The sequence below is a fragment of the Bidens hawaiensis genome, unplaced genomic scaffold, assembly GCF_021521415.1.
Source record: "Bidens hawaiensis isolate Kalapana, Puna unplaced genomic scaffold, B.hawaiensis_p1.1 tig00019689_1, whole genome shotgun sequence".
NCBI lineage: Eukaryota > Viridiplantae > Streptophyta > Magnoliopsida > Asterales > Asteraceae > Bidens > Bidens hawaiensis.
The window spans coordinates 364,537-379,180 of NW_027492991.1; positions in this window are offsets into that span (position 1 = coordinate 364,537).

Genomic DNA, 14,644 nt, shown 5'->3' on the forward strand with positions numbered 1-14,644 from the left:
ATCTCTTAAAGTACTGAATGCCGTCGTACCGTTTGATCACAAATAGTTTCAGCTCTTTGTCGTACAACCAGCATATGATTCCCTTCTTTGACTCTGCATAGCCCTTTATATTATAAGTCTTTCTGAACATCGTTGGCACTGCAGGCTTCTTGGTTTTAACAAACCACTGAGCACAGCCTTCTTTCCAGTTCGGCTGCTCCTCCCATACTGTATCTTCTATCACACTCTCATCCCCCAATTCTGATCTCTCAACAGCTGGAATCTCATGTTCCACTGAATCATCCACAGTCTCACCTTCTTCTAATACATCTTCCACATTAATCTGTTCTCCTATCCTCTCAATCTCATCCATAGGCAACACGTCGTCATCATCCATCAACTCATCGTCCTCCTCCTCATCCAACTCCTTCAAAGCATCAATAACGTCTTCAACATCAGCGTCGTCATCCACAACTACAACATCATCACCAGCTGCATTTGTAGACTCCCCCTCAGTTGTGGAAGCCTCAAGAGCCTGAGAGGTTCTTGGCAGCTCATCACCTGCACCGGAAGGTGCATTGGGATCATCGTCATGATCTTCTCGTCTTTTTGTTCTCAACTCATCGCCCCTACAAGTATTCTCCCCCTGAGATGCCAAGTAATCCTTGAAGGCATCTATTATTCTTCCATGTTCAACCAGGAGGGCAGCTTGTAGTCGATTGGATTCCACTAGGCTTTGAATGGTCTTTGTCTGATCAGCAACAATCCGCTCTAGTGATGTAATCCTCTCGGAATCTGAAGTAGGCGTTGGAGTTGGCGGGACATCAGCAGAAGTGACCGCAGGTGGGACACTTGGTAACACTGCAGTAGAAGTGATTGTCGACTCCACAAATCGTGCAACTACCACCGGTGGATTAAGCGGTTGGGGTGGTAGGGACACAATTGCTGGGGCCGACGTCTCGACCGATGTAACCTGTGCTGTAGTAGTAATAAGAGACATACCAGACAAGGCAGGTGGAGCAAAACGTACTAGTTTTGAAGATTCTCCAGCTCCCGAACCTATACCTCTCTGTTCTCTTCTTGAACGTCTAAGCACAATCTGCACTGCCTCCTCTTCATCCACTTCATCCTCATCCTCCTCCACAGTTCTCGGCCTCTTTCCCGTAGTCCGTTCCCGAGACACCATAAGTCTTCTTGCCTCAGCAAACGTCTCGTCTAGATCAGAGTCAGCTACCGAAGTAGCTGCACTGGTAACATCCATAAATCGAGGACCCGAGACATCCATATCAAACACACCATGTACGCCAAAGGCAGCATTAAGATCAACGTCTTCAGCAGTAGACACAGCATGAGATACAGTAGCTGGCACAGCAGCAGAGGCAACAGTAGAAACCACAGGCACAGCTGATACAGCATGAGGTGCTGCTGCCTGATGTGGTTGGGGATCTCTGAACTCGTCCCCTCCTGCAGGAACATACTCCGGGTTGATGAGATACCCGAAAAGTGGAGTATGCCTGGGACGCCGCTCAGGGTTGCTACGAGTGCTCGACGTCCTGCACTGAGCAAAGATACGTTTTGTTACGCACTCAACGTATCTGATAGGGCGTCTTTGCGGTATAGACGGAGCGACATGATTAATAATCATTTGTAGAAATCGAGGATACATAATAAAACGCTCGCGCGCCGTCGCCCGTCTCTGACGATCAATCTCGTAAAAGATTAGCTGACTAAAAGAATATCTGCGGTTGTAAGTCAGCGCAATCATGGCCGATTGCATCGTCGCACCCATCCCGTCTGTTCCTGCCTTTCTGCCGGACATGCATACTATTAACACATGCATCAGAAGGCGCCATTGATCCAGCAGAAAGCCTTTCCTCCTCTGCGAGTCCCCCAGCGGACCCGAATAACCCATCCTCAAGTAAGCTCCGTCACGGAAAGGAGCTACGAACTCCGTTGGGTCGTCTCTCGTTTCATCACCGAACTGCAGAGCCAACCGTATGTCTTCCGAGGAAAACTGTATGTTGTGACCATTTACGGTTGCTCGCATCACCGGAGGCTCAGGTCTGCAATCATAATACACCGTCTGCCAGAAATCGTCAATGTTAGGCAGAGATATGGGTAGTGTATTAGTGATCGCGTGAAAAACTCGTGATCGTTGGAGAAATGTGATAATCTCCCTATAGTCTTCAACACCTCGTGCGTCTGGATCCAAAGTGATGTATTGGTTATGGGCTGGAAAGAATTGTCGTTGCTCATCACCATCATCACCACCAGCACCTCCAACAGCAGCCATATCTGCACCAAACAAAACAAGTTAGACAGTGTGTAAGCAGCTCACAAGTTCGCTAAGTACCACGAGCGAAGTTGTGATGTACACAGAACAGGCGAATTTAAAGGTGAGGCGAAGTTGGGAACAACTTCGCTTCATCTGTAAGTTCGTCTGAAATCTTATAAAAAATTTGAAATAGGCGAAGTTGTGTTCAAGGCGAAGTTATGGTCAACTTCGCCATAGGCGAAATTAAGCTTCAAGCGAAGTTGTGGATAACTTCGCTGAAAGCGAACTTAAGCCACTGGCGAAGTTGAGAATAACTTCGCGTAAACCTTAACTTCGCCTGAATCTGAAACGGCGACTGTTCAGATTCAAACAAGTTTTATCCGACGTTTCGGACCGATTTAAGGATATAACAATGAAGTCCAACATATTTCAATGGTGTTAGGACGAAAAGGTCGTCCATGAACACGTAACGTGAGGTCGAAAAACTTGGTTTCGAAGGTTCGACGACCCGAGGTCTCGAACCGGGTAAAACTATACCGAACGAGTAAGTTTGTGAATGATATTGACAGCACATACCGATAATGAGCACAAGAAACTGAAATCAAGGATCGAAAACGGAATGAAAACACGATATCGGATAATATGGATTTGATATTATGTTCGCCGGAAAAATTTGCAATATATGTTACTGCTTCCGTTTGAAAGTCCTTATATAGGGCTGAGTTGGTTCAGGCGAAGTTACGCTTAACTTCGCCTAGGCGAAGTTAAGCACAACTTCGCCAAATTCAACAACTTCGCCCGTATTTTCAAAATCAGCCCTTTAAGTTTGAATAATCTTGCACTTAACATTAGAAGTTTCCAAAAAGAGTTAAACAAAAATGATCATGTCCAAGTAACCAACAATAAAATAATATAACTACAAAAACTAAAAAACTTAGAAAAATTTTAACGAAATAAGGGATCAAATTTCAGTCTAGTCAGAGACCACTACGTTGTAGAAAAGATCCTAACAGGAATCATACTAACGATGTGACTGTCACTTAGATCCGTGTTTAGCTGTATTATGACATAGAGACACAGGTTGTAAGCATGTAAATAACGTAAATGGTTTTCATCGTTTCTGTGATACGGATTAAGGTTCAATTAAGCTCAAAAATTTAAGATGGCAACATCTCAGAGATAATGATGTCTTCTATCTATTCTCAAAGCGTATTTGGCTATACCCAAGTCACCCCGAGTTGACTTCGACCCATAATGTCTGATTATCTTGTAGATACACGATGTCTGCCTCCCGTTTTCTTCTAACTCCAGACTTGAGAAGTCTTGATTGTTACTATGTCTCATAAGTACTTAAAAATATACACGTATATATATATATATATATATATATTTTTTTTTAAACAAACATTTTTATCGACTTCGGAGTACTAAACCACTGCAAGTCCCGAATCTGGATCACTGCAGTATCTTGAAATGCTTTCTTCACGGGAATCAGAACACTTACGGGCTCGTGTATGACTGGGTAGTCGCTTTTCTGCCTATCCTTCGAAAAGATATGTATGAAGACATACAAAACTCTTAAGGAGTTTCCACGTAAATTCGAGTAAATTTAAGTTAGTATCACATACACTTTTACGCACCATAAAAATTACCATGACATACAATGACTGTTCTAAAGCCTTTTAAGCCTAATAACTTCACTAGTTAAGCACACACAATCAGTATATATATCATTTTCCAAGGTTGGATCAATTTTCTGTTAAACACAGCATAGAACTTCTTACGAAGTAACAGACTTGAAAATTAATTTCATTTCCCAAAAAAAAAAAAACTTTAATTTCAATCGCCCCAATCACGTCAAAGTCGTCAGGTAAACGGCTATCCTGAAGATCCAATGGATCAACTGGACCGACCACATACAAGTATGTGTCCTTCTTACTAAGTATGACCGACTAATTTTCAGCAACTGAAAGAACACACGTCATAGCTGCCCCGGTTACTTTCAGTCTTCCGGTTAATGGCTATCCTTATTTTCTAAGTCGAAAAACGAGGACCAAAACATATCCGAGGATATGTCCATCAAACTGAGGTAACCGACTGATTTTAAGCAAAAATGACCCTTTTTTTTTTTTTTTTTTTTTAAAATCAAAGACATGGTTACTCGGGATTGATCATCCCGTTTAGCTCAATTAGGTTTTGAAATCTGGATTTATCAAACGCTTTTGTAAACAAGTCAGCAAAATTTTCAAGTGTATCAACTTTTTCGATCTTTATCAGTTTCTTCTCAGCACAATCCCGTATGAAGTGATGACGAATGTCAATATGCTTAGTTTTACTGTGCTTCACGGGATTGTTAATTACTGAGATGGCGGCAGTGTTATCAATTAAAATAGGAGTAAGTAAGAAATTCAGACCATAGTCGCGCAATTGTTGCTGAATCCACAAAACCTGAGAGCAGCAGTTGGATGCTGCCATGTATTCAGCTTCGCATGTTGAAATTGCAACTGATGTCTGTTTCTTGCACTGCCAGGAAACTAATCTTCCTCCAAGAAACTGACAGCCTCCTGTTGTTGACTTCCGACTCTGATTACATCCACCATAATCAGAATCTGTATATGCCACCAGTTCAACGTCTCCTCCCTTTGGGTACCACAACCCTAGTTTCGGCTTGCCCTTAAGATACCGCAAAATCCTCTTCACACCTTTCATGTGAGATTCCTTTGGGTTTGCCTGAAAACGAGCACAAAGACAAACAGAAAACATTATATCGGGCCTAGAAGCAGTTAAATACATTAATGAACCTATTATCGCCCGATACAGAGTAGGGTCCACATCTGCGTCACCATCTGATTCAGCGCCCAATTTGTGATTGACGCAGATTGGGGTGTCATATGGAGAACAGTCCTCCATCTTGAATCTCTTCAGCACATCATGAACATACTTTGTTTGATGAATGAACATCCCATCCTTCTTCTGATCAACCTGCAATCCTAGAAAGAAGGTTAGTTCACCCATAGCACTCATCTCGAATCGTTTCTTCATGACAGCTTCAAAATCCTGACACATGGATACTCTTGATGCAGCAAAAATGATGTCATCCACGTAGACTTGAACCAGTAGGAAGTCACATCCTTCTCTCTTCACAAACAACGTACTGTCAATCAATCCTCTTTCAAAACCATTTTCCAGCAAGTAGTCTGATAACGTTGAATACCAGGCACGAGGTGCCTGATGTAACCCATATAACGCCTTGCTCAACCTGTATACGTGATCCGGAAAGTCTGGGTCAGGAAAACCCGGAGGTTGCTCAACAAACACAACCTCATCAACTTTCCCGTTAAGAAACGCGCTCTTCACATCCAACTGAAACACCTTCATCTTTTTAGATGCAGCAAACGCCAAAAACAATCTAATCGCTTCTAACCGGGCAACAGGAGCGAAAACCTCATTGTAGTCAATACCCTCTTGCTGATTAAAACCTTTAACAACCAGCCTCGCCTTATTTCTCACGATAATCCCCTTTTCATCTCTCTTGCACTTGAACACCCATTTCGTGCCTATAGCATGCACATTCTTTGGTTTTTCAACCAAAGTCCAAACTTCCATTTTTTCGAACTGAGCCAACTCTTCTTGCATGGCTTCGACCCACGAGCTGTCCTTTAAAGCCATTTGATAATTCTTCGGTTCAACTTGGCTTATGAAGCAAGAGTACAAACATTCGTTCATGATACCTGTATCTTTAATGCTTGTATAAACACAGGTGTGCTCATTCAAGCTACTTCTGGTTTGTACACTAGAGGACACATCACCTATAACATTCTCCAATGGGTGATCTTTGTGAATTCTCGTGGTCGGAACAACATCGACATGCAAATTGTCTTCCAAGTTTGAAGAGATCTCATCTATGGTAGTTTCATGCTGAGAGTGAAAAGGATTAATAAACTCATCTTCAGTTGAGGCCGCAGGGGTATCGATAGGGTTTGATGTGGAAGGCTGAGATTTTTCTGTCATCTGATGTTGCACTACCTCCTTTTCCTCATCAAATATCATCTTCGTCACTGCTCTTTCGTCTTCTTCAGAAATTTCCAAAGTAGGTACGTTAAACGACTTAAAAAGTTTAACATAGTCAAACAGCTCAGCAGGTCCATTGCTTGGTTTTGGCGGTTGGTAACTAGTAATGTCGGTGTTACAAACCACCTCCACCTTGCAAGTTGTCGTATTGAAGACCCGTCTGTTGGGAGTCCCAACAACATAACCGACTAGGATTCCCTCATCAGCTACTTCACCAAATTTCGAATTAGTCTTCAAAATCGAACAAGGAGACCCAAAAGGTTCAAGACCGCACAAGTTGGGCTTCCTTCCGTGCATAAGCTCGTAACAAGTTTTTCCAAGTCTCTTAACGGTTAACACCCGATTCAGAACATAGCAGGCTGTAGCAACTGCTTCAGCCCAGAACATCACAGGAAGCTATGAGTCTGCCAGCATAGTTCTGGCTCCTTCAATCAACGTTCAGTTCTTCCTTTCAGCTACTCCGTTCTGTTGTGGAGTATACGGAGCGCTGTATTGATGCTCAATACCCTTCTGAAGACAAAAGATTTCCATCTCAAAGTTCTTGAACTCTGTCCCATTGTCGCTTCTGATGAATTTAACTGATTTACTCATGACGTTCTCGACTTTTGTAATTAGATTCTTCACCATCTGAGTCGTCTCGTCTTTCGTTTTCAGAAAATATACCCACGAGTATCGCGAGTAATCATCAGTTATCACCAAGCAGTAAGAAGTACCGCCTAGACTTTGTACATTCACCGGACCGAAGAGATCCATATGAAGTAGTTCTAGAGTACCAGCAATTGAGTTGATCGTCTTGGTGAGATGGCTTTTCTTGTGTTGTTTTCCCTTCTTGCACGCTATGCATTTATCTTCAAAGTTAAAACTCTTTAAGGGAACGCCCATCACAAGCCCATTTTTGACAATGAAGTTCATCTTACGAAGATGAATATGTCCCATTCTCCTGTGCCATAATTCTGATTCTGATTCGCTTGCCTTTGTCATTAAACAGGATTCTCCGGTGGCCATTTCAGTAGACCTCATATCCAACACGTATGTATTCGTTTCACGTGGAGCTTTCATTACTATCCATTCTTCTGGTATATGAAAACCAGGCTTCAATACAATCGCTTCATTCTTAGTGAAATGGACAGTGTATTCTTTATCACAAATCTGCGACACACTCAGCAGATTGTGCTTTAATTCCTCCACAAAGTTTACATTTTCAAGTGTCATTCTCCCATTCGACACAGTTCCTCTACCGGTAATCCTTCCACCGCTTTCACCAGCAAAACTAACTCTAGCTCCCTGAACAGGTTTTAAGTCTTGCAACAAGTGTTTGTTGCCTGTCATGTGCCTGGAACAGCCGCTATCTACAATCCAAAGATTGTTTGCAGCCCTGTTCAACTGTTCCTGCACAATAAAACAAAGAGTTAGAATCTTGGGACCCAAGACCAATTGGTCTTGGATCGATACGTCCCGTACCCTGGCTTTCTCAAGTTAGCGTCAGGATAATTTCTGTAAGTCCTGTTAGGGAATCTCCTTGCAGATTGGGTGTAATGCCTTCCAAACCTTTGAGAATTGAAAGTGTTATATCTTGAGGTTTGGTTGTAAAAATGAGGTTGGTCATTATGAAAACTTGAATTCGTTACATTATGGCATTTTTTAAAGTTTTCATTTTTAGCAGGAACAAAATGACGCTTATTCTCATTTTTATTTGGCTTCACACCTCTGAATCTCGGCTCCAGAGGGCAATCTGCAACTAAATGCCCTAATTTGTTACATCTAAAGCAACACCGACTCTCCAATTTCTTGTCAAATGTTGGTTTGGATGTAGAGGCAGTGTTACCAGCCGTTCGTCTCACATAAGGTGGGACATACGGGTTGAGTGGAGTACACTTTTTAGAAGATTTAGTTTTATCTCCACCGGTGGGTAACACTACATTCTCGTTCGTCTTACCAGATTCGGACAACTTATCCGAATCCGATGAGACTGGACTCGTAACAGAAATATTTACACTAGAAACAGGCGAACCCGTTTCGCCATTACTAACAGTTGGTTCTTTAAATGTAACCTTGATGGGAACTGTCTGAGGAACTTCAAACTCAGCAGATTTCTGTACACTAGGGTTAAAAGCGTAATTATGGTTATACGGTGGTGGAACCTCGTGATAACCAATTCCTCCTCTCTTTGGAGAGGTACCTTGATCACTAACAAGGTGATCAAGAATAGCTGAGGAATTTCGGAACTGCTCGAGTTTTCGGTTCAGTTCCACCACTTTCACCTGGTGGTCAGCAATCTGCTTTTCACGTTCAGCAATAAGTTTAGTTTTTTCTTCTAAAACCTCATAGCTTAGGTCAATTACATCAATTTTTTCAGCAAGTTTAGTTTTTAAGCTTTTGACATCTTTTTCACATGCTTTTATTTTAACTTTAAAACTGTTTTCTCTTGCCTTAGTAAAATGATGATCTTCTTTAAGATTTTTAAATTCAGCATCTAAACGAACATACTGATCAGTTATGGTCGCAAGTTGCTCAGACAAATTCTCACATTTTGTACAAACAGGTTTAGGACTTACCTCGGAGCGATTATCTTTGTCATTTGCCATGAAAGCGGTTTCTTCTTCATTTGCTTTCTCAATTTCTTCAACCTTCTCACATTCTTCAGCTTCAGACTCAGCCATGTTTGCTTGCTCACCAGAACCACTTGAGCGTTGATTCCAGTTGTACTCTCCTGCCTCTCTGGTCAACATGGCATTTATCTCTCTGTTAACTCCTGAGTGTTGTGTAGGTCGACCTTGTCCTCGTTCAACCCTCTCATTTCTGCATTCCTTGGCAAAGTGCCCGTACTGTTGACAATTATAGCACCTTACCTTGGACTTGTCGAACCCGGGCCTACCACCAACAAACTTTCTTCCAGTTTTGTGCATAAACCGTTTAACACGCCTCACAATCATTGCCATTTGCCATTGCAAATCCATCTCCTCCAGATCATCAGCATCGATCTGGTCGTAGTCCTCATCCAGAACAGCAGGGTCCACAATCTTCCCCTGGATGTAGTTTTCATAGGAAGCAATAAATGATGCATAGACTGCAAATTGCTCTTCAGCAGATTTTACACTCATAGGCATCTTGGAATAATTATTGCTTGAGGCATGTGCAGAAAAACCACTTGAGGACGCTTGAGGCTTTGAAGTACTAGATCCTCCAGCAACGAAACATACATCACCATTCATGTTAACAGAAACATTTCCTTCATGAGGTGAGTCAGGACCTGACTCCCCTTTCGAGTAAAAGGCAGCAGATTCAGGCCTTGAACTTGAGCCTGAGTTAACCTTAGCACCATACATACCAGGGTCTTGTATCTGATCTGTTGGTGTTTCCTTTCGAACCATATTAAGCTCATAAGTTCTGAGCTTGTTTACTGCTGTTTCTAGATCATAGGTTGGAAAGTCTCTGTCTTCCCTCATAAGGACGGTGTACATTTCCCACTTCGGTGGGAGAGCATCGAGAAGCTTTTCAACGATCTCTTCTTCTCGGTAAGCAATTGAATAATTGCTGAGCTCTGTCATTAGATGATAGTATCTGGTGATAATATCATCCAGTGATTCGTTCTTCAAAAATTTGAAAACGGAGAACTGGGTCTTCAAAAGTTTTACCTTCGATGCACGGATACCCACATTCCCCTCGAATCTATTTTCAAGAGCATCCCAAAGCTCTCTTGCAGAAGTGTACTTTCGGAACGTATGGAGAACCTCTTGAGGAAGTGCCATTGTTATCGCAGCATGGGCCTTGCTTTCGGCCTCGTACATTTTCTTCTCTTCGTCCTCCATTTTGCTGTACTTCTTAACCACAATAGCGACCTTCGTACACCATGGTTGGTGGGATATATCCATCCTGGATGCACACCCACATCTTTGCATCCTGATATTTAATATATTGGATGAATCTGTCCTTCCATGCCACGAAGTCAGTTCCTTTCATCAGCCTCGGGGCCTTAGTGGCAGACCCCGCTTCTACTTCCATCTTGACCAAATCGGAGATGTTGATCAACGACATCCTTGCAAAAACCTGAAAAACCTGAAAAAAACAAAAAAAATATTAAAACAGCTCAGTAGGCGAAGTTAAGAATAACTTCGCTTGAAAGTTAACTTCGCTGAAAAGAGAACTTCGCTGAGATCTTAAATTCGCTAGATTTGGCGAAGTTAAAAAATAACTTCGCTTAGCTCTGACGAACTTATGAGTTGAGCGAACTTGGGTATGAAGCGAAGTTGCGGATAACTTCGCTAAGGCGAACTTATGAAGTGAGCGAAGTTGTGGTTAACTTCGCTAATCCTTATATCTTCGCCAAAAACCCTAATTCCAGCGACGGCAACTTCGCCTGAAGAATGGTAACTTCGCCCGATGAACGGTAACTTCGCCCGATGAACAGGGAAGTTTGTTCAGATCTGTTTTCGTCAATCCAGCAGCTCCCGATCAATGCAAAGGCTTGAAAATGACTGTCAAGCACTAGCAAAACTCAATCCCAACAAAAACACGTCCCGCGAATAGGTCAAACGAGACGTTTTCTACACCCGCGTGAAATCCCGAACCTCACAATCGAGCCGATTGGCTCTGATACCAATTGAAGGTTCCTGAACGGATCGTACACGGGATATCGCTAACAACGCAGGTGCGGAATCCCTGCGCAGGTAGTTACGAGTGTAGAGATAGAATCACACGAGCAATAAATCAACCACGTTATATTGATAACCGAACACGTGACTCACGGTCACTATTACAGAAAATAACACGTAACACCAATATGAAACACACTGAAACAAACCCTAAACGACCAACTTTGCATTGCATAGCAACTTCGCCTGTGGCGTTCCGCTGGTCATAATTGCATAGCGACGGTCACAAAATGCACCAACAGTCTCCCCTTTGACCGTTGCTCTCAATTCTAACAAACACGAAAGATCATCTGTTACAAAACATGCACCAACAGACTCCCTCTTAACTGATGATCTTCTGTTTGCAGTCAACCAGCCGTGTCGGAAACTGTCCTGTAGCTTCACAAATCTACCAATCACCCAGCGTCTTCCATATCAGATCTCCCCTTCAGTGTAAGCTTCTCCGACTATAACGATTGAGGTCTTTGTAATGCATGCATCCTCGTGCCAATAGATCATCTCAACCAATCACGTGAGTCCATCTGACTTCACCAACACATGAAGTTGGGCTTCCTCCACAACTTCACCAAATCGTCGGCATACGATAAGGTTTAATCTTCAACTACTCAACATCAAGTGATCAATTTCATCACAAAACCACCCTGACAGAATCTGACACACGACCATTAAAAAATCTGAAGCATCTTCAATCACCAGGGATAACGATCAGGAACATAAACACTTTAATTCCCGGTTAAATCCAACTTGTTCCAGAATCTTCACTCTAATAAATAAGCATCACGTTTCAGGATCCAATTCTCGAACGCCTTGAAAATAACATAAAAAATATGCTCTGACCGCAATCCAGTAATGACGAAAAACCTTCAGTTCAATTTGACTTTCTTCGGTTGGTCACCACGAACAACAACAATTTCCTTTCCCACAAACACCCGAATATGTGTCAATATCCAGTTACAAACAATAACCCATTCACAACCTCAACTCCAAATCAGAGTTGACACGTATTTGTTCACACGTAAAACCAAAAGATAACAAGATCACTCGTTGACGGAACAACATCTTCGGTCTCACAATAATCGTGTACACCCGGCCATACAGACGAAAACTCCAAACAATTTTTTTTTTTTTTTTTTTTTTTTTTTTTTTTTTAACTTCACCTGGCTGCTAACTTCACCTGGCCATAACTTCGCCTGGCTGCTAACTTCGCCTGGCCATAACTTCGCCTGGCCTGTTCATAACTTCGCCTGGCCTGTTCATAACTTCGCCTGTTCATAACTTCGCCTGGCCTGTTCATAACTTCGCCTGTTCATAACTTCGCCTGGCTATAACTTCGCCGAGAAGTCAACTTCGCCTAAAGTCAACTTCGCCTGTTCATAACTTCGCCAGACCTTATATCTTCGCTGAAACCCTACGAACAGTGACGGCAACTTCGCCTGATGAACAATAACTTCGCCTGAAGAACTGTTCGGCCAGAAACGCACAGAAACGTGCCAGAAACACCAAAACGCAGATCTCGAACCATAGCGTAAGAGCCTAAGGCTCTGATACCACTTGTTAGTCCCCCCGGGGCGTCGGCGATCGATACGAGATCCGCACGAGGTCTAGGAGTGCGGAATCCTCCTAGACTCGTTTATGGTGTACAGACGAATAACACAAACACGTACACGATCAAGCACACAAACAAATACTAGAACGGGATAAACAAATCTGCAGATTCATATATAAAATAATCACGTTACATACCGTAACAAAAACAGAGAACACGACTGACCCGAGGTGAGCTCTACCTCGGGTCGTCTCACACGACTCTAGTCTCTTACTCTCTCTCAATAAACAAGCTGCTCAAACACACACTGATTTCTGGATCCCTAAAACTAAACAAGACACAACTATATATAGACAAACATTTACGGGCCTGGGCTTCAGTAGGCGAAGTTGTGCTAACTTCGCCTATGGCGAAGTTGTGATAACTTCGCCTAAGGCAGAAGTTGTTACAACTTCGCCGTTGGCGAAGTTGTTCTAACTTCGCCTAAGGCGAAGTTGTGCTAACTTCGCCTGTGGCGTTCCGCTGGTCATAATTGCATAGCGACGGTCACAAAATGCACCAACACTATACAAATGTTTTTCATTTTGTGACTTGTACTTGACTATTTTGATATTTTGGTAATTAGACTTTTATGGTGATTGAGTAATATATGGAACATATCTTGTTTAGGGTTTGCTTGTAATTGAATGCATATGTTTACAAGTTACAACTTTACATACATGTTATCATTGGCAAAATCAGGCAAAAGTGGAGGTGGATGAGATAATTACTGAATCGAAAGTGTTTTTCTTTGATTGAACGGGTGTGGTAAAGATGGAACGTGATAAATGAGTGTGGATGGGAGATGGGTTGAACTAGTTTTCGGTAAAAATAATTAAATGTTTGATTGCTAAAGTAGGTAGTTTTGGAAGATATTGCAACTTCAAATGGTGTGAGTGGATACCGAGCAAGTGTAACGTGTTCGGATGGAGAGAGGAGACAGATGGGTTATCGAATTTAATGGTCTTATAAAAAAAAGAAGCGTCTAGGTTAATTTTAGTATGTGCATTCTTTGTGAGGGCGTTGGTCAAAATGACATTCTATATGGCATTATCATGATATTGTTGGATGTTAGTGCATATAGAAGATAAGAAACGATGTTCAATTCTCAAACAAAGAACATATTAAATCACTTGGATATCCATGGATAAAGAATATATCGGAACACAAGTCTATCTTATGGAGAGATTGCCATAATTTCTCGTTTTGTAATTTTTAGGCATGTTGTATTTGTTTGCGTTGTTTTCCTTACCTCGGTTGGGTGTCTTTTAATAAAAGTTGACTTTTGAAAAAAAAAACTTGAATGGATATATGTAGCTTGGGTTTTAACATTTATGGTTGCGTGGATGTTGGCGGGATGTGTTATTGAGGCGTAACTGTTTCGAATTCATGTGAGAAGTCAGATTTTTTTAGTTATGTGTTATCACATGATACAAGATATGCTGCATGATTTGAGAATATTAACTTTCATATTAATCAACTGTTACTGGTTTGTATATAGGATGATTTGATGAAGAACGTATGGCGTCGGGATAGTCACAAGTGTTACATAGTGCATTTTTCTTTTCTTTTTGTTTTTGTTATGGAATATGTACGAGAATTTGGAACTTTTTGATGAGATGAGCAGTTAAATGTACTCTATATATTAGGTTTAACCATGTTAGGTTATGTTCTTACAACAAAAACATGTTTATTTTTTTTCAATAATGAATGCCATGATGTTTCTTTTCATGTATTGCCGTAAATGATAAAACGAATGCCGTTGTTGACTAAAGTGGTACTATCAAAGCATTATAGTTGGCATACATTTATTTCTTCACTTTCTAACTTAGTAAGTCTTGATCAAATTAGAATATATTTGCAAGTCTCACGCATTGAAAAAAATCTTGAAAAATTATAATACTTGTTACAATACACTAGTTAAGGCCATATTTATTTCCATGAATGTTGAAGTGAACTTTTAAGATGTGTTATCTTGTCTGGTAACATGTTTAATTCATCATTGAAGACAGTCAGACACCATGCATGCATAGATTATATTCATACTCATATAACTTATTTAAGGTTTCTATTCTAACGATT